Raw genomic sequence first — 20,534 nt, forward strand, 5'->3', positions numbered from 1 at the left:
ACCTCTGATTCCTCTCCCCCTACAGTGTGTACTTCCTCCTCATCACACATTATCAATTCGTCCCCGCTGGACTCCACAACCACAGGTCCCTCTGTAGTATCTGGAGGGCAGTGCTGTACTTCATTGAGGAATTGATTATTCATTTTTATAAACATCATTTTTTCAACGTTGTGAGGAAGCAACCTCCTTCGCCGCTCACTGACCAGGTTCCCCGCTGCACTAAAAACTCTTTCCGAGTACACACTGGAGGGGGGACAACTCAGGTAAAATAGAGCCAGTTTGTACAGGGGCTTCCAAACTGCCTTTTTTTCCTGCCAGTAACAATATGGACTGTCTGACATGTCTACTTGGATGGTGTCAGCAAAGTAATCATCCACAATTTTTTCTATTGTGACAGCATCCAATGCAGCGAGAGTAGACATGTCTGCAATGGTTGGCAGGTCCTTCAGTCCGGACCAGATGTTATCAGCATCCCCGCCAGTGCCTCTTTTGGGAAAACTGAGCTTTTTCCTCGCAGCCATAGATGTGGAAGAAAATGAGGGTGGAGCTGTTGGCATGTCACGGTCCTCTTCAGAGGACAATCTCCTGACCAGCAGGTCTTTGCACCGCTGTAGACTTGTGTCCGCTGGAAACAGAGACACAACATACGCTTTAAACCGAGGATCGAGCACGGTGGCCAGAATGTATTCCTCTGACTTTAAAAGAGTGACCACCCTCGGATCCTGGCAAAGCGTACGAAGGGCTACATCCACAAGAGCTACATGCTTGGTGTAATCGCAATGGCTTACCAGCTCCTCCCTCACTTTCTCCAGCTGCTTCTGCAACAGCCTGATCAGGGGAATGACCTGACTCAAGCTGGCAGTGTCGGAACTGACTTCTCGTGTGGCAAGTTCAAATGGCTGCAGAACCTTGCACAACACGGAAATCAGTCTCCACTGCGCTTGACTGAGGTGCATCCCCACTCCTTTGCCTATGTCGTAGGTGGCTGTGTAGGCCTGAATGGCCTTTTGCTGCTCCTCCATCCTCTGCAGCATATAGAGGGTGGAGTTCCAGCGCGTCACAACCTCTTGTTTGAGGTGATGGCAGGGCAGGTTCATGCTTTTTTGATGTGCCTCTAGTCTGCGGTAGGCACTGGCTGAATGCCGAAAGTGTCCAGCAATTTTGCGCGCCACCGCAAGCATCTCCTGCACACCCCTGTCACTCTTGAGGTAATGCTGCACCACCAAATTAATGGTGTGGGCAAAACATGGGACGTGCTGGAAATTGCCCATATTTAATGCCCGCACAATGTTACTGGCATTGTCTGACACCACAAATCCCCATGAGAGTCTAAGTGGGGTAAGCCACTGGGAGATAATTTCCCTCATTTTCTCTAATATGTTGTCAGCGTTGTGCCTCTTATTAAAGCCTGTAATGCACAATGTTGCCTGCCTTTGCATGAGCAGCCATTTTGTAGATGCTGCTACTGATGCAGCTGTTGCTGTTGCTGCGGAAGGGGATGCATCTACCCAGTGGGCTGTCACAGTCATATAGTCCTTCGTTTGCCCAGAACCACTTGTCCACATGTCCGTGGTTAAGTGGACAGTGGGTACAACCGCATTTTTAAGAGCACTGAGGACACTTGATCGTACTTCTCTGTACATTTTTGGTATCGCCTGCCTAGTGAAGTGGAATCTCGAGGGGATTTGGTACCGGGGACACAATACCTCCATCAACCCTCTAAATCCCACTCCACTGATGGCGGACACCGGGCGCACGTCTAACACCAACATTGCAGTTACAGCCGCAGTTATACGCTTTGCAATAGGGTGACTACTATCGTATTTTGTGGTCATGGCAAACGACTGTTGGACGGTCAATTGTTTTGTGAAAGACTTAGCGGTCTTACGACTTCCCCTCTGGGAAGATGACCGACTAACAGCAGCAACAGCAGCAGTGGCAGTAGTAGGCGTACCGCTGCAGGATTCCTCGGATGAATCCCATATTGAGGAGGACTCAGTCTGGCTGCTGACTTGGGCTGCAGGACTGAATCTGATGGAGATTGTGGAGGAAGTTGACGAGGAGGGTGTTGCTGGTGTGTATCCAACTGGACCACGGGATTTAGGTGTCCCTGTACCGATGAGGGTCCTAGCCCCAGTTCCTGAACTAACCACTGAACTATGAAGGTTATTCAGGTGACGTATAAGGGAGGATGTTCCTAGGTGGGCAAGATCCTTACCCCTGCTTATTTGAGCTTTACATAAGCTACATATGGCCATACATTTGTTGTCCGGATTTGGATAAAAATAACTCCAGACCGAAGAGGTGCATTTTTTGGTCTTCTGACCAGGCATGACAATGGGCTTTTTCATCCCATGGACATCAGCTTTTTCCCCCCCTGGTGCCTCATTTACAATAACCACATCACCATCCTCATCATCAAGTTCCTCCACAGCGCCAGCTACATCATCAATAGCCTCCTCCCGAGCCACCTCTTCCCGTACAGTGATGGGAAGGTCAGGCTTGACAACCACCAACACCCTTGGACTCGCCTTGGGGATTTGTGATAATTTCTCTTTAGAAGGCAGAGTTGTTTGCTGTTTTGTTGCTGACAGCATAACTCTCTTCAATTTTTTGTAGGGGGGGGGAGGAGGAGGAGGGCTAAGATCCGTGGGTGAAGCTGAACCACTAGTCATGAACACGGGCCAGGGCCTAAGCCGTTCCTTGCCACTCCGTGTCGTAAATGGCATATTGGCAACTTTACGTTTCTCCTCAGATGATTTAAAGTTTCTCTTTTTGCTACTTTTTCTTAACTTGGGCTTTTTGGATTTTACATGCCCGGTACTACGAGATTGGGCATCGGGCTTGGAAGACGACGTTGATGGCATTTCATCGTCTATGTCATGACTAGTGGCAGCAGCTTCAGCATTAGGAGGAAGTGGGTCTTGATCTTTCCCTACTTTATCCTCCAAATTTTTGGTCTCCATTATATGTAGCACAAGATACTGCAGAATGTGTGAACTTGGTAATATTGCAGTACCAATGGACTTATACTGCTGTATTGGTTTTGCAAATTTGGTTATAATTATTATATATTTTTTTTTTTTTTTAAATTTTTTATTATTTTTTTACTTTTTTTTAATTTTTAAAAAACTTGGGAATAGTGGGGAAAAAACTATGCCCTTAGAAGCACAGAGCACAGGACACAGCACCACTGGACTGAACAGGACACGGCACAGGACCCAGCAGCACTACGGAACTCAGCAGGACAGAGCACAGGACACAGCACCACTGGACTGATACTGCAGAATGTGTGAACTTGGTAATATTGCAGTACCAATGGACTTATACTGCTGGATTGGTTTTGCACATTTGGTTATAATTATATATATTTTTTTTAATTTCTAATTTTTTATTTTTTTTTACTTTTTTTTTATTTTTTAAAAACTTGGGAATAATGGGGAAATAACTATGCCCTTAGAAGCACAGAGCACAGGACACAGCACCACTGGACTGAACAGGACACAGCACAGGACCCAGCAGCACCACTGACCTCAGAAGGACAGAGCACAGCACACAGCACCACTGGACTGATACTGCAGAACACAGCACAGCACAGCACTAAACAGCACAGAACTAAACAGCACAGAACTAAACAGCACAGAGGACCACCTAACACACCCTCCCTCTACCCTGATCAATGCCCGAGTGAAGATGGCGGCGACTAGCGGGGAATTTATAGGATCCGAGTATCGCGAGATCCGACAACGGGATTATGAGTCAGAGCCTCAGTTTCACTTTTGAATTTGGCGCCAATACCCGGATCTGTCTCGGATCCGACTCGGATCCGCAACGTTCGGGTGGGCTCGGATTTCATAAATCCGAGTGCGCTCATCCCTACTTTAAAGAGAAATTTATCATATAGACAAATGCCTCAGATGTAGAGATTGGTGCAGTTCTCACCCAGAATAAAGATGGGGAAGAGCATATGCATATATGTATGTATGCGTGTATATATTTGTATGTATATATGTGTATGTGTATGTATATATATATATATATATATATATATATATATATATATTATGAACACCAAGTATATTGATAGCGGCTTCCACACGAGTGTTAATTAGGCGGATAATATCCCAGCATGGTCAGTCATTTACAAGACCACCATTTTTCTCTACTATTTTGTCTCCATTCTCACCCTCTACTAACTTTATCCTTTACCACCATCACCTCACGTTACTTTTAACCTCTCACTGCCCTTCTTTCTGTAATACTTTCTATTCTCTATCTCTTGCTTATGTCTAGCCTTATCATGACTTGCTCCTCTCTCCCTTTTGTCCTCTCCTTCTATCCTTCTGCTTCCCTTGTCCAACCTTCCAATGCCCCTTTCCCCTCCTCATCCCCTCTCCCTTTCATTTGTCCTCTCTATGTCTCTCCTCTCTTCACTCCTCAGCTCCTCTGCTCAGCTCTGTCTCACACCCCCCCTCACCTTTCCCTCTCTCCTGCTCTCCTTCATCCCCTCTCCCTTTAGTTCCTCTCGCTGGTCTTCTCTGCTTCCTTCCTATCCCCTCCCCCTTCTCCCCCCCCTGAGATCTATTCCCTCTCTTCACTGGAATTATTCTCTCCCCATACTGCTCTTTCCAAGTTATTTCCCCTGAACCCCTCTCTTACTCCTCATTTGAGTTACACTCCATCTGCTTCTTCCATCCAGCTCACCTCCATGTGATCGTTATCGACCATGCTCCTGGTTCTATTTTTCAATTCCTTGATCACCTCCACCTGGCTCCTTCACTTTCTTTCCTCTAATCTCCCCTCCCTTATGTAAATCTAGACTTGCTTACAGACTAAGGAACAGCCTACAGCTAGTTTTCGCTAGGTAATCATGTTCCTCAAGTAATGGGTTGAGCAAATCTGTTGGGCAAAGCTCGAAACCCAACGTCAAAGGTCCTCATTTCTTGCCTGTCCCTACACTCACTAACAATGCGGGAGAGGCTATGGGCAGGCATATTTATTTTCAATTTTCCTTACTAATAATTTTGTTCTGGTTGCTATCTGGCCAGCCGATAAAGGATTATTTAGGTGGATTTAGGTTTAAAAACTTAATGCTCATGTCAAATTTTAACTTCAGTAGTGATGTGAATGCACATGATTTTAACTACATTTAAGTGATGTCTGAAGGATAGATATTAGGGCAGAAGCTGCAAAAATTGTGGAACCTTGACGTAGACCGAGGACAATAAATGTTTTGATCAAAATAGGAACCAATACCAGGGGGTAAATGTATCAAGCTGAGAGTTTACTGGCGTGTTTGAAAAGTGGAGATGTTGTCTATAGCAACCAATCAGATTCTAGCTGTCATTTTGTAGAATGTACTACATAAATGATAGCTAGAATCTGATTGGTTTTTCAAACCCGCCGGAAAACTCTCAGCTTGATACATTTACCCCCTCATGTTTGTATTGTACTAGAGATATACAGATTTGTACTGATAAGGACAGCAACTGCCTTTTTTTATTAAACACAACAACATACCAAGCAATCGCTAAAACCTCAGTTAAAAACACACAAAAGTCAACTTATATAAAAAAAATATAGAAACGTAAGAGTCTCCTTCCGTAACTTGCATGAAATAGCTCTGCTCATGTTCAGAAAAAGACCTTACACCAATGAATGCAATTGCATGCAATTAACTTCCAAACCAAAAGGACACCTTCTAAAGGGTGTAAGGGGTGGATAAACGTAGGCAATGTACAGTTAGGGTGTGCCCAGGGACACAGATGTGACCATTTCAAGCCGGTTTCCTTAGCCGGACCATGTGCACCAGCTACTATAAGGCAGGTGTAAGTGCCAACTGATAGTGATAACTGCCACGGCATCATCTCTGTGTCAAAAATTGCATGTACTCGTGTCACTTGATAGAGAAGAACATTTGTTTGCAAATAAGGGATAACATAAAAATGCATTGTATGTACAGTACACATTAAGAACATACTGACGTGTGTATTTAATGTGTGGTATGTGTGTGTGTGTATGTATATATATATATATATATATATATATATATATATACAAATTAACCCGTGCATGATACTCATGCATTCTAGTCAAATCAAGCTACTTAAGGTGTTAAAAAGGTTCTTGTCATGCATTTGGGCCTAGCCCAGGCCTCCTCAGGGGAAGAGCGTTACTTCCCGATGCAAGCGCCCTTTTTTAACGTGGTTATGTCCACATGTCACCACCTCATCATTTTTCTCCATCACTTCATCCTTCATCTTCATCGTCACATCCTTCATCAAGCTACTTAAGGAGTTAAAAACTCCCCACTGTCACCCCCGGCAACCACCAACCACTCCCAACTGTCACTTCTCCTTCAAGAAATATATAGGTCAGTGTATAACTCTGCCCAGCAGGTGGCACTGCAGCTTGGTTTTTTTTTTTCAACACACGCCACTAGGCATTTATATAGTTGATATAGATATATATATATATATATATATATATATATATATATATATATATATATATATATATATATATAAAAATATATAAACATATTTTTATTAATGGTTATATTATTATGAGATGTCTGTTTTATATATTTTTGCATGTGTTCTGATAAAGCCTTATATTACACATATGCATGTGCGTATTCTGCACTGTTCGATATGTAACAGCGCATACCACTTAGACATAGCGTACATATACCCAGATTCAAATTAAAATCTATCTTGATATCCGCTTGGATTTGCAAATGGTCGGAGCTAGTTTTGTGAATCAGACCCATAAAAGCTTAAATCTTCAAAACAACAATATACAAAAGCATCATGCTTCTGGGTCATAAACATTTGCATTGCTGCCTCCTATGTTTTCTTTTACTTAAACTGTGTTCATAATATTATAAGTATTACATAATTAGATATACATTTTCATCTTAGGAATTGCTCAAGTGAGTTTTTACAAGGTAACAGAAGTTATTACGTTTGTGCAATTTTTTGTGACATTATTGCCATTTGTTACTTAAACATTTTGGTCACAAATTACACTAGTTAAAACAAGAGTCCTTTGTTTAATGTATAGATAAGTGGCAGAGTTGCCGATCATAATTAAGTTTTCTGACTTTTAGACTAAAGGTAGTAAAGTCTGCACCTCAAAAACATTATTTTCAATTTAAATTTCAAAGAGAGTAACCTCTTTCAAATGACATAGCCCCTTAATAGTTATTGTTTGGTGGTCACTAGACAGTAACACCCTACAATACAGAAAACATTAAGGAGTCCAGCATGGGAGTGGGGGTGTGTAACACACAGGTTTCCCCCATCCTGGTACCTTGAGAATCAGAGGCACCCTCATTTGAAAGAGTAGAGTGTTGGGTACCGTTGTCTGGTGATCACCGGACTATAATACCCTACACTACAGAAAGCGTTAGAACCTCCCATTTAATGCACTAGGTTGTCTAGTTTTCAAACTCTTATGCCTTTTTGGTCTACCTATAATGTTCCCACACATTTTTTTTAAATAAATATTATTTTTTTGGGGAATTTTTAGATTTTTTTCTTTATAGAAAGAACAAACATGCATGGCATTGTATAAAACACAATGAATACAATTGTGGTCTGGAACAGCATTACAAGCATTTAGCCAGAAGGAACATGACAAAGTATTTTCAAGAAAGAGGACGTGTGCGTGGCATTTCATGTAAAAATGTAAAAAATGCATTATCATTTTCAAGTGTAAATATTATTATGAAAAACTGTGTAGAAACCTGGCTGTTGCTTTTTTTTGGAAATGTGGATTAATGCCAAAGCAAGAACCGCAGTGTATTTCTTGGCAATGATTAGAAAAAAATCTGCAAATGCAATTTCAGTAACGACAAAAAAACCTTTTTGCCATTTTGGGTAAAAAATTGCAGTGGCAGGAGGTATAATCAAACTAATGGTATTTTCCGATAATTCAATGTCTTCTGAAACATACAAGGTAGAGTTTGTGTGGGTACCGTAGAAACAAATTACTGATATTGACGTTGCAGTGTGACCAACCTCAAAAGTGCCAACATAAGTTCAGCGGTGAAAGGGTTAAAGAAAATAATAATCAAGAGAGTCACATGTTTCGCCTTGGGCCAAACGTATGTGTATGTGTGTGTATATATATATATATATATATATATATATATATATATCCCTCATTATTCTTAAAAAGTATGTCAGTCCAACTGCACCTAAATATATTAATAATCTCTTATGAGCAACGACTTCACAGTAGTGGGGGGGGGGGGGGTCATTTACCAGGATGTAAGCCATGCACATCAATATAGTTAAAATTTTGCGTATTTTGAGAGTTATTTATTTATTATTTATAAAGTGCTGACATATTACACAGCGTTGTACATTGAGGGGATCTTGATGCAGAAGATCCATCTGACCCACTTCACGACCTATCAGTGCATTTATCAGCCAGTGCAGTCTCTGTTATTTTAAATATATATTATTAAAAAAAAAATTGCAAATAAAAATGGAGTTGAGGAGGGGTACAGAAAAACGTAAGGGAGGGAATAGTGAAGGAGGGGAAACAAATCTCAATCCAACAGCGTAATTCCTTCCAGAGCTTAGGGCTAGATTTACTAAGATTTTACTAAGCTGCGGGTTTGAAAAAAGGGGGATGTTGCCTATAGCAACCAATCAGATTCTAGCTGTCATTTTGTAGAAGGTACTAAATAAATGAAAGCTAGAATCTGATTGGTTGCTATAGGCAACATCTCCACTTTTTCAAACCCGCAGCTTAGTAAATCTAGCCCTTAGTGTCACTTTCAAATTATCAGAGATACATGTTTAACTGGAAGTAGAAATACATTTCTCAATAGAAATCAAATATCTTTCAGAGTCCAAAAAAAGCTTTATAAAAATGTTTGTGAAGCGGTGGGAAGACTAAAGGGGGAACGTTAGTATGGGTAAGCCTGAGTGGGGGGTGGAGTGGGGCGTTCAGAAAACTCCTAACAACTCATGTGTTCAAAAGGTCCTCTGTACAAAGTGGAGAAGAATAGATAAGAGTGTAAAAGATTATACGGAAGAACATTAAGTGGAGGCCCCATGGTAATTCAGCCAGGGTGCCCAGATAGTTTGATATTTCATCATCATCATCATCATTTATTTATATAGTGCCACTAATTCCGCAGCCCTGTACAGAGAACTCAATCACATCAGTCCCTGCTTCATTGGAGCTTACAGTCTAAATTCCCTAACATACAAACACAGACACACAGACAGAGAGGGAGAGACTAGGGTCAATTTTGATAGCAGCCAATTAACCTACCAGTAGATTATTGGAGTGTGGGAGGAAACCGGAGCACCCGGAGGAAACCCACGCAAACACGGGGAAAACATACAAACTCCACACAGATAAGGCCATGGTCGGGAATCGAACTCATGACCCCATTGCTGTGAGGCAGAAGTGCTAACCACTAGGCCACTGTGTTATTTGAAAGCTCAATCGTGTATAATGCTCGTTAGAAACTCAAAACAATAAATGTGCCATATGATATTAATTATTGCATTTTGCTTTCAACTAGCAGCCACTGCATATTTTGCCACATTAAGACTGACTAATCCTTGCCAGTCAGTGCAGTGTTAAAGATGGGACTCACAAACATTTGTTTTGCACAAGTCAAAATCTCACCACAAAGCAGGGCTTAATATCTCATGTGTTTGCTTCCTTCATGTATTTAAATGGCACTACCCCCTACTCAATACATTGTGCTGACCTTCTTCTGCCCCAACCAATGCCCTGGAGGCTGCTCCATGTACTTCCTGTATCTGCTCTAGTTCAGCAAAATCAATTTTGTTCACCTGGGGTTGTTTAGGATTTCCCTTTTGTTTCACCTGCTTTGAAATAGCATCATAAATAATGCGTCAGTAATGGAATGCGAACTACGTCATCTTTTTATTTTCTTAAATTGTAAGTAAAAACAATTTTCAAAAGTTGGCAAACCTGTTAAGTAGGTTAATGTGCTTGTCTTATATCCAGCACATATACATAAGCACACGTGTGATTTAGATAAGATGAAGGTCTGCTGATGATCCTGGCTCCATTCAACGCCATGTAAGCTTGGCGCTGAATGGAACAGGTGCGTTAAACTGGAATACATTCACCAAACGGCTGGCTCTATCAGCAGTTTGGCCACACCGGCAAAGGTCAAGGTGCATTCAGCCAGTCAGTTAGACTCCATGTCAAGAGACCAGGGGGTAAATGTATCAAGCTGAGAGTTTTCCGGCGGGTTTGAAAAACCAATCAGATTCTAGCTATCATTTATTTAGTGCATTCTACAAAATGATAGCTAGAATCTGATTGGTTGCTATTGGCAACATCTCCACTTTTCAAACCCGCCGGAAAACTCTCAGCTTGATACATTTACCCCCAGATTGCAATAATCATTTAAGTATTCTGCATTGACCTCCACTTCCCTGTCATCCAATAACTTCACACACGTGCCATTGGATGTTCTTGCCTTATCTGATTTTCCACCACATTGGATCAATTCTACTACTGCTGTATTAGACTTTCCTCTAGTATGATGAAGCCACACACATTACAAGTGGGCATATCGTCAAAAACACAAAATCTGCACATGTATAGCCAGCTTAAACACCATACAAATCAGGGTAAACTTAAAAAGGAACTTTGTTGACTCACACTATATCAAACGGCTTTGTCAGTCTTACACGGTAAAGTGTCACTTTATATTTTCAGAGGCTAAACTATTTTTACCTGGTTTGAAAAAAAATCTTTTCAGGTATAATTTATTCAGTTAACAGTGCAGTTCACAGGTGTTTTAATACTTTTTTTCAACAATAAAAGACAATAAAAAACAGAAATGTCAGCACACATGTATATCACCTCAACCCACACATTCATATGATACCCCCCTATTGTTCTTAAAAACTTCTGCTATACATTGTCAACTTTATAAGTGGTAAAACTTGGTGACTGCAAGTATACATGACAATCCCTTGCTTATCACTTCACTTGAAAATGCCATTTACAATGTACAATATAAAACATTTAGCTGTAAAGTGAAATTGGTTTTACTCAAAGGACATTTGCCACAAAAGTATGCAAATAAATGATTTGTTGATTATTAGACATTTGTATACATCAAATATTTCCTGCAGACTACATCCACAAACATATATAAAATATGTAATAATAAGGCAGTGATATGATTAAAGTCACTTAGGAGTTATGTGACCATATATACCATATACCATATATACCATTTAATGAAGGGCACAAATTTTCAAGGTGACTTTAATATCCATATTAACGTATAGTAGGAAGTGCAGTAATACTAATAATAGCCACGTTTTTCCTAATAAACAGCGAAGAGATGACATCAGAACCCATCGATTATACATATATAATTTACATGAGTTTGGATATATATTACCATATCTTGTGCATTGAAGTACTATTAGTTATAACTAATACACCTTCTTTCTTTCTTAGGCTGGGTACACACTACAGGGTTTTCAGTCGACTATCGGGCCAATCACCCGATAATCGACTGTTCGGCCCGATATTGCATTAGTGTGTACGCTCCAACGATAAACGATTATCACTCCAAAGCCCATTATATTGTCTCATTTGATTTTTAAACCAAACTAAAAATCTCGTTCAACGATGGAACGATGACGTTCCCATTCTGCAGTGTGCATGCACTTACGATCAAGATCTCCATCAAGTTTACAGAGTCAGAATCTTTTCAGCTGATGGTTATAACAGATGAAGAGCACAGATCTGAAGGTAAATCTTGTAAAACGTGTATAGTGTGTACACATGAATTGGCATGCTGATTGGGACTTTTTCTTTTATCAGTTGTTGGTAAAATCGTTATAGATAACACATGGGGAGAAGATTTCTGTAGTGTGTACCCAGCCTTAAATGTGGTTTGAAAGTCAAAAACATTTATTAGGTGTCCTATAATTGAATTATCTCATTTGGTTTGAACTTTCCTATCTATATTGTACTTATATAAACCAATTACAGACACAATAAACATATATTATTCCCCCCCCCCCCTTTAGAATGTAAGCTTTCACGGGTAGTGTCCTCTCTACTATTTGTCTCCTATCTGTCGGTCCTGTCTAAATGTTTGTTACATTGTACTCTGCATATGGGATTCTCTATTGTGCTTTTTACTTTGCTTCATGTATTGTTGTATGTGTTGTATTGTAAGTGGCGCCTAGTTATTATCGGATTTATGCTTTGTATTAATGTATTACTGTATCTATTTTCTATTTATGTACCCTTGCTGTACACCCCTGCAGAATCTGTGACTCGTTATAAATAAATGATATGCCGTCCTTCTACAAATGAGCATCTTGCACATTGTATTTAATACATCATGTACATACATGTAGATATTAATATATTACTTTTTACCATTTTACATGATGGATCACGACAACATATATTTGTATGTTTGTTAGACTTTTTCATTGCTAGCCACATTCATGATTGTATAACTCCAATACGACAACACCATGGCGTTTTCTAGATTTGCTATTTTGCGTTGCATTTTTGTAAATGATAACGTACAATTTCTTGGTAAAGCCAGTATACAAATTACACATTTTAGTTCTGAAATTAAAATTACATTCATAGACCCACAATAAGAAAGGGCATAAGAAAAATATAGACCTAAGTGTAGTGCAGCCAAGTGGGTGCTGCACTTACAAGAGTAGCTTATATAGATTAAATAGACTGTAAGCTCTTCTGGTCAGGATATTCCATACCTCATGCATGTTCTATATGTGCATTTTATGTATAGACTATATTGGCATTAGACAAGGTGAAATTAAAATAATTGGTACTGTACCTTGCAGGAATGGTCCAATAAACAACGACAATGACTATAACCAAGCGGAAAATATCAAACCCAGTAGAAGAGAAGAGAGAAAAGATGAAGCAGATGTAAGATAGACGCGCAGTTTAGAGAATAATTAAGATAAAGAAATACACATCTGGATGAGAATTGGATGCTCCAGCATCTCTCTCTACAGTGGCTTGTAGGGCAGATAACTGGTAACTAAATCTTTCTGAAAGGAATCCCGTTAGGGGATTAAAATGCTTCAAGTTGTAATACTGTACTCTATGACAGCAAACAGTTCTCTGACCCCATTATTATTTCTCCTTTATTTGTCTTATATAGAGGGTCCAATAGCAGTTACATAAAAATATATTAAAATGAACGGTGTCCGATGACATTAGAATATCCATAGCAAAGTTATATTTTAAGTTCAATTCATTTAAATAAAAAAAAAAATGAGCGGTCATTGCAAACACAACTTTCCAATTTAATGCTATAAATGATAATTTTCTCTTTTACATTAGATAGGAAGCTTGGGCGTGTGATTAGTAGACAGCTCTATGCTGCATTTTGTAACTATTAAAAACAACCACCCCACGCTAAGCAGCCAATGGCGTATTACCATGGTTAGCGGAACTCCTCACCCTACAATCATGCTGAGGGCTGGCTTTAAGCACAATAAAGTTTTTGCATCAAATAGTTTTCTGACCACTTTCTCATTACACCAGTCTATACACAGTACATAAATGCAATCTCTTGGGGTCACAGCCAACTGCCTTTTCTTCCTTTTTTTATTCTAATGAAGTACCACTGTTGCTTATTGACTGTCTTACAAATAACAAATTGATGCGTGTAACACACCTATAAATTAAACATAATTCATTATTCCAACTTGTTTGATGGTTTGATGAATTGGTCATTTTAATCCCCTTCTGCAAGTTGACACTTATACACATTGTCATAGCACAAATGGATCTATACAAATTTCCCGCGTATCCCCCTGTCACCTGCTGGGTGGTGTAGATGCCTCTGTATTACCCAGGGGTTTTCCACCCAGTGATAGCTCAGTCTCTGTTATTCTCAGGTCCTCATGGATGGTTAGGCAGACAGGAGCCCATACACATGCAGATTTGGTTACAACAAAGTTCAAGTGTGGCCGATGCAACCATGGTAGTGGTGTACAAGTGTATGTAGAAATAATAATGTGCATAGCTTCTTTACAACAACATTTTACTCCAGTACAGTTCTTAGCTTGTTGCATAATAAAGTACTTTGCTTCCCTAGGCACAATAACTAGGGCAGCACAGTGGCGTAGTGGTTAGCACTTCTGACTTACAGCACCGGGGTCATGAGTTCAATTCAATGCGTGGGTTTCCTCCGGGTGCTCTGGTTTCCTCCCACACTCCAAAAACAAACTGGTAGGTTAATTGGCTGCTAACAAAATTGACCCTAGTGTGTCTGTGTGTGTGTTAGGGAATGTAGACTGTAAGCTCCAATGGGGCAGGGACTGATGTGAGTGAGTTCTCTCTACAGCGCTGCGGAATCAGTGGCGCTATATAAATAAAAGTAAATGGTGATGATGATGATGAATAACTGAAATTCTCACATTATGGGTCTACCATCCTGTTTCGCACCTCTGCCTCAAATTTAGTTGCCTTTTATCTCATTTCAGCAAGCCCGGCCCTCAAAATAACATCAGGTTTTTGCACTGCTCTGGAAAACAAGACTCACTGATGCATCTACTTTGTACTTAGCAAGGAATGCCACACTCTTCACACCAGCGTAAGCAATCCTGAGCTCCTCCACACACACCGCCATTTTTCTTCGCAAACTCATGAGCTTTGGTGGAAACTTACATGCATTTGTTCAAACTGAGGAGCTTGACTCTGTCTAAGAGAATCATAGCTGAGCGATGTAAGACACTAGCCAGGCTCATCGGAGCTTCATTCGTTTTACATCAGGCAAATATTTATAGGACCTATATACTGTATCTTATGGAACACTAATTTTTTAAAAAATATTATGTTGGCACTAACCAATAATATTCCATGGGGAACTACTTATTATTGTATGGAGGCACTACTTAGTAATATTCTATAGAGGTAAAACATATTAAGAAATGACTGGTGCACCAATTATTTATCCGTTATGGGGGTATTTATACTGCATACTATTGTCTGTTTGGGAATGCTGGTGCTTGTAGTTCTACAAGCTTCAGCATGCAGTAAAAATCATGGGCTGTCCGTGCATGATGGTAACACTTGTAATGCCCCAAGTATTTTGATATTTAAACCCTGTTACCTAACAGCAAAGGGTACCAGGAGGAGTCCAGTGCTAGTCAGGGCTAATACTCTCTGTGTGGGGGTCTAATGATGTTTTTCAGACCTTGCTCCTAGAGGACTGGGCCCAATGCTGAGTAAGTTACGCTGTTAGAGAATCTAAGGTAGGTAGGTTTTTTACTTCTTTTTATTCTTAATTTCTGACAGACGAGATAGCTCAAACAGCTAGCAATTTGATGTGCGTTTTTGCCTTTAGTAAATCGCATGGTTTACAAACCACACATCACATCCTATAAAAACCTGTGGTTTGGTGGAACTGCACTTTACTAAATTTTATATCACATGAGAGGAAATTTAGCAAAGTCCATTGAGTCAAACATTTACTCCTTTTTAGTTGCTAAACATAGTAATACAATTCTAAGAATATGTGTTGCAGTTGCAGCAGCAGTCTGAATTCATGGAAAATAATAAGTAAGGCATCCTGTTTCTATAAGGAATGATCCCTCACTGTATGATGAAAAGGACAATCACATTCTTTCTGGGATTGATCACTATAATGTGTGCTTGTTTCTTTGGTCTGTAGATCCTGTGCATATTAATGAAATGAAAACAAAAACAATATGAAATGCGCAGAATAACCGTTAATAGATTTTATTGGACTAACTAATGCACATAAGTATGTACAGAATAAGTGACAAATATGTATCACTTGAATCAAAATCAAATAATGCAAACATAAAAAAGGATCTTGGCCAAGAATAAAATATCTTACAACACAATAAAAAATCAGATGTGATCAATACATATCACAATGATCAATAAACATGATAAAATAATAACATCTTTATACGAAGTGTATAGAATAAATTGGTTATAACTCTATAGGAGTGTCCAACAATTCCTAATGAGATCTAAATAAATCTCTTGCTTGTGTAAGGATGGATATAGAGGGTATAAGTTTCCGTTCAAATCCAAATAATACACCAATATTAGAAGTGAATTAATAGGTGTATAAGGAGAGAGATTCCTTAATATATACTTGAGATATTATAATACATTTCCATATAAAAAAGAGAGATCAGTTCCTTTGTGTCCTGATTATCGTCAACACAAAAATCCCACATTAGTTGTTTGGGTTTAGTCGCTGAAATAACTGATATCAACGGAGCTTGTAAGTGAATCTTCTTATCGCTAAAGCGGCTAAACAGTAGAGATTCCAATGTATGGCTCCAGAAATCGCTAGATAGAACTTAGCGTCAGCGTATAGCGGTGATCATAGTATACATAAAGGATTTAACTTCTAGGTATAAACATGGCTCCAGCAAACAGCAGGTCCAGTAACGCTCTTCAGTGACTTGATAGAACTTATCATCAGCGTGTGGCGTTTTTAGTAACATACAAAAAGGATTTACCTTCTCGGTATGAGCGTGACTCCGGCAATCAGCAGGTCCGGTCAGATTCTTCGATGCGCACCTCCAAACAGAATCCGGATCCATCTGCGCATGCATAGAAGCTAAAAGTAAATATATACTTAAATATGGAATGTATATAAAATACATACATAAAGAAGAATATATATATATATATATATATATATATATATATATATATATATATAAAGATAAATAAATAATAAATAAAAATAATAATAAATAAAAATCAAAAAATAATTAAAATAATTAAAAAAAAAAAAAATAATAATAACTTATGTAAATATACCCATAACTAGACAGATAATTGGCATCAATATATAAAAAGATTTAATATTGGTGTATAAGACCATATCAATTAGAATACATATGGGGACAAATGTCCATACAAGTATGTGCATGCGTATAAAAAAAGTATACACACACGCTCACATATGTAGATACCAAATCACAAGTACATAGCCTACTCCCACTGATAAATATATATATGCATACATAGACACATACATGTGTATATATATATATACATATATATATATATATATATATATATATACATATATACAATCATAGACATACACATGCATGTCCATTTAAGTCTGCCAATCATTGATTTCCATAGTTTTGTTAGTCTCTGGATATAGGGTTTGTAATTTAAACATCCACAAAACTTCATTCTTACATAATCTTTTATAACGATCTCCACCTCTAATCATAGGATTAATTTTTTTTATTTTAATTACTTTAAGACCTCTGGGGTTACTATCGTGCTTCTCCATAAAATATTAATGAAATGATCTAGCAATTTAAACATACAGGGCCTGATTAAATAAGGAACGTAAATGCTACATTTTGCATAAAATTGCTCTCTCAGAAATGGACTATATTCCAGTGCACACATGTAGATCCAATTCATCTTCGAAAGCGAAAGACGCTTACGACTACCTATGATTGTGGGCGGAATGGGGGTGAGAACGGGCGTATGAACGTAGTCAATGAACAGTAAGGGCGGTGGTAGTCAGCATATCGATGCTGCTGACTACCCCGACAAGACTTACCCCGACGCGTTGAGAGCGAACGCCTCCTTCCCGACCATGCTCCTTCCTGACTGCTGTGGCAAATATCAACTTTAAATTTCAGCGTACAAATAAGCTATCAAGTATTTGTGTGCTACATAAAAAAACAGACTGTACTTAACTTATGTACAAAATAGAATACTAGTTTGCACCCCTTGTATTGTAACATGGTTTTGTCCAGGAGACTACTTACTCAACATCATCATCATCATTTATTTATATAGCGCCAACATATTCCATAGCACTTTACAATTGGGGACAAACATAGTAAACTAATAAACAAACTGGGTAAAACAGACAAAGAGGTGAAAAGGCTCTGGTGGTAAGCTTACAATCTATTGGACAATGGGATTTTGACACATGAGGTTAAGTCTACATTTTCAGTCGGCCCAGCCAGATTGCAAAGGTAAAAGTAACTCATAAGCTAAATGATCCTGTCACACAACAATGTTGGTCAAGGGTTAGTTGTATAACGGGTGGTAATAGGGTAATGTAGTGAGGTTAAGAGGGTGGTTGAGGAATATTATAAGCTTGTCTGAAGAGGTGGGTTTTCAGAGAACGCTTGAAAGCTTGTAGACCAGAGGAGAGTCTTAATGTGCGAGGGAGAGAATTCCATAGAGTGGGTGCAGCCTGAAAAAAGTCCTGTAACTGGGAATGGGAGGATGTAATGAGTGTGGATGAGAGACGCAGATCTTGTGCAGAACGGAGTTGCCGAGTTGGTAGATATTTTGAGACAAGAGAGGAGATGTATGTTGGTGCAGCATTGTACTCAATTACTTAACTTTCCTTAATTAATCAGGCCCAGGGACACTATCTGCCCCTCCGTCCTGCAAACAATCAATAATCACAGTCTATAATATATACAACAACAAGTAGTGAAGAGAATATGGCCAAAGCATTTTAATAAAAAGGCTTGCAATTCAACCTTAAGTGAAAAGCAGTACCAGCCAACCATCTGCTCCCACGACCCATTTATAGGGTGCCAGACAAAAACCCCAAACCAAAATCCAAAGGTCACATTAACAGGACCAAATCAACTGGTCACCCAAGCAGCCTTTCTTCCTTCCAATCCAATACCGGAGTATAATAACCCAAAAAAAACATGGGCGAGGACGAATTGTGAGGAAATGCGGGATTAATTTGACACCATTATTGCAGTATCTCTTTTCTCACAGTGTGGATTGTGATCATATACATTTTATCCATTTATCCCTCACAGAATCCCAGTTGTTTTAAACCCATACATTTATTATGTATGTGTTTTAATCATGGTTTATGTTATGGATGTATACATTGTGTTGTAAACTGTTATTTATATTTGCACTAAGATGAGGACTGCAAAAGAGTGATACTCTGCCAGCAGCATATTGAATGCAAAAAGTCACATATAATTAGCTTCTTGTCTCACCACATTCCTGGCATTAAGGGACACCAGGAAGATGTAATAATGATACAGTTTGCTGTTACATTGTCAAGTATGTGTTCTATTCCATTGTTGTATATATTACATATTGGTTGCATTCCCATTTTAGATAACGCATTGCTCCCTGTGAGTAGAGCTTCTCACTGATGCTAAATATTAATATGTAATGTTCTCTGTGTTGAAGCTGTGATATGCTATTTGTAAGGAAAAAAGGTCCGTCTCCTTGCAAACCCATCGAAGAAATGAACCGCACGTGCTCATAAAGTCCTTGTACATTGGCCTAGTCGATGCCGTGGTTCCCCCATATATAACCACACAGTTCTACTATCTCCAAGGCAGGGCCGGATTAACTCGAGGTCTAACTGGGCTACAGCCCAGGGGCCTTGGGCATCCCGGGGGCCCTTGAAAGTGCTCAGCATTATTGATCGGTGTGGGGGCGTGGGGAGCCCCAGCCCGATAAATGCTGCTGAGACTGCCACTGTAGTCCTCCTCCGGCACTCAGTAATCTCCTTACTGAGAAGATCTCGTGAGAGTGAGACAGGAGCTGACAGCATGACACGGAAGGAATACAGTGAAAGGAGAAGGAGGTAAGCAAGTGGGGGGAGTTGGCGGGCGGCTCACAGGGGAGACCTCACAGGGGGGGGCTCTCAGGGGTGGGGCCTCACGGGGGAATGGAGGCCCCCTTAGCCCAGGGGGCCTCCATTCCCTTAATCCGGCCCTGCTCCAAGGACAACCAATAAGTCTCCCCCTCTTAACACAGCCTATGACAAACATCAATAACACCAAAATCTCCAACATAAACATTGCCATGTATCTTTTCTAGTCTATTCACAAAATAAGAGCAATTTACACATTACAAATTGTAAGACTGAAATCACATGACAGCAAATCATTTATAAATCATCAGGGAACTAACTCTGATATACAGTATAAAAAATATCCAGTAGAGGAAAGCTTTAAGCTGAGTGCCAGAAGAAAGCCTATTTCTGCCATGTTAAAGTAAAAGCAGTTTGGTGGAGATCCAATATTTAGATAATAAACATTCAAATTTGTGATTCACCACAATTGCCGTTCCAGATTTAAAGCCTTACAAAGATATACAAAATAGTCATTTATCACAGAATTAATATGGTTGTATAATGTTTCTGGGATAACTTATTAGAAAACACGGCTTAACCCTTGCAAAGTAAAAATCCAACACAGTTTGCCCTGAAGTAATCTCCGTCCTAGCGCTGACTGGCGGACGAGACTTCTTCAATGATTGACGTTATATATAGATATATCCCAAGTGTATAATAAGCACAATGCCTTCTCTTAACAATGACTAAGAGGGAAGTCTGTTATAAATTCTTGAGGCTTTAACTACCTTATTAAATGTCTTCTTACTTTGACCTGTAGTTGACAAACCATATAATGTCTTTTTTGAACTGTGCTCAATTGAGGTGCACTTTTACTGGTCTCCGTGTTTGCTAGATGTAA

The 20,534-nt window shown here is 39.4% G+C and overlaps 1 protein-coding gene and 1 long non-coding RNA gene across 2 annotated transcripts in view; one reads left to right on the top strand and one right to left on the bottom strand.

Moving 5' to 3' along the window:
- The window catches only part of LOC142107330 (excitatory amino acid transporter 2-like), a 152,507-nt gene extending 139,463 nt beyond the window's left edge, over positions 1 to 13,044 (bottom strand). Inside the window, exon 1 of the mRNA XM_075190703.1 lies at positions 12,857 to 13,044. The gene's annotated coding sequence lies outside the window, so the exon portion shown is untranslated. The remainder of the gene's footprint in view (positions 1 to 12,856) is intronic.
- LOC142107333 (uncharacterized) overlaps positions 1 to 20,534 on the top strand; it is a 138,896-nt gene that overhangs the window by 70,663 nt on the left and 47,699 nt on the right. The gene's annotated exons all lie outside the window — the stretch shown is intronic.

Source organism: Mixophyes fleayi, chromosome 11, assembly GCF_038048845.1.
Source record: "Mixophyes fleayi isolate aMixFle1 chromosome 11, aMixFle1.hap1, whole genome shotgun sequence".
Taxonomy (NCBI): Eukaryota; Metazoa; Chordata; class Amphibia; order Anura; family Limnodynastidae; genus Mixophyes; species Mixophyes fleayi.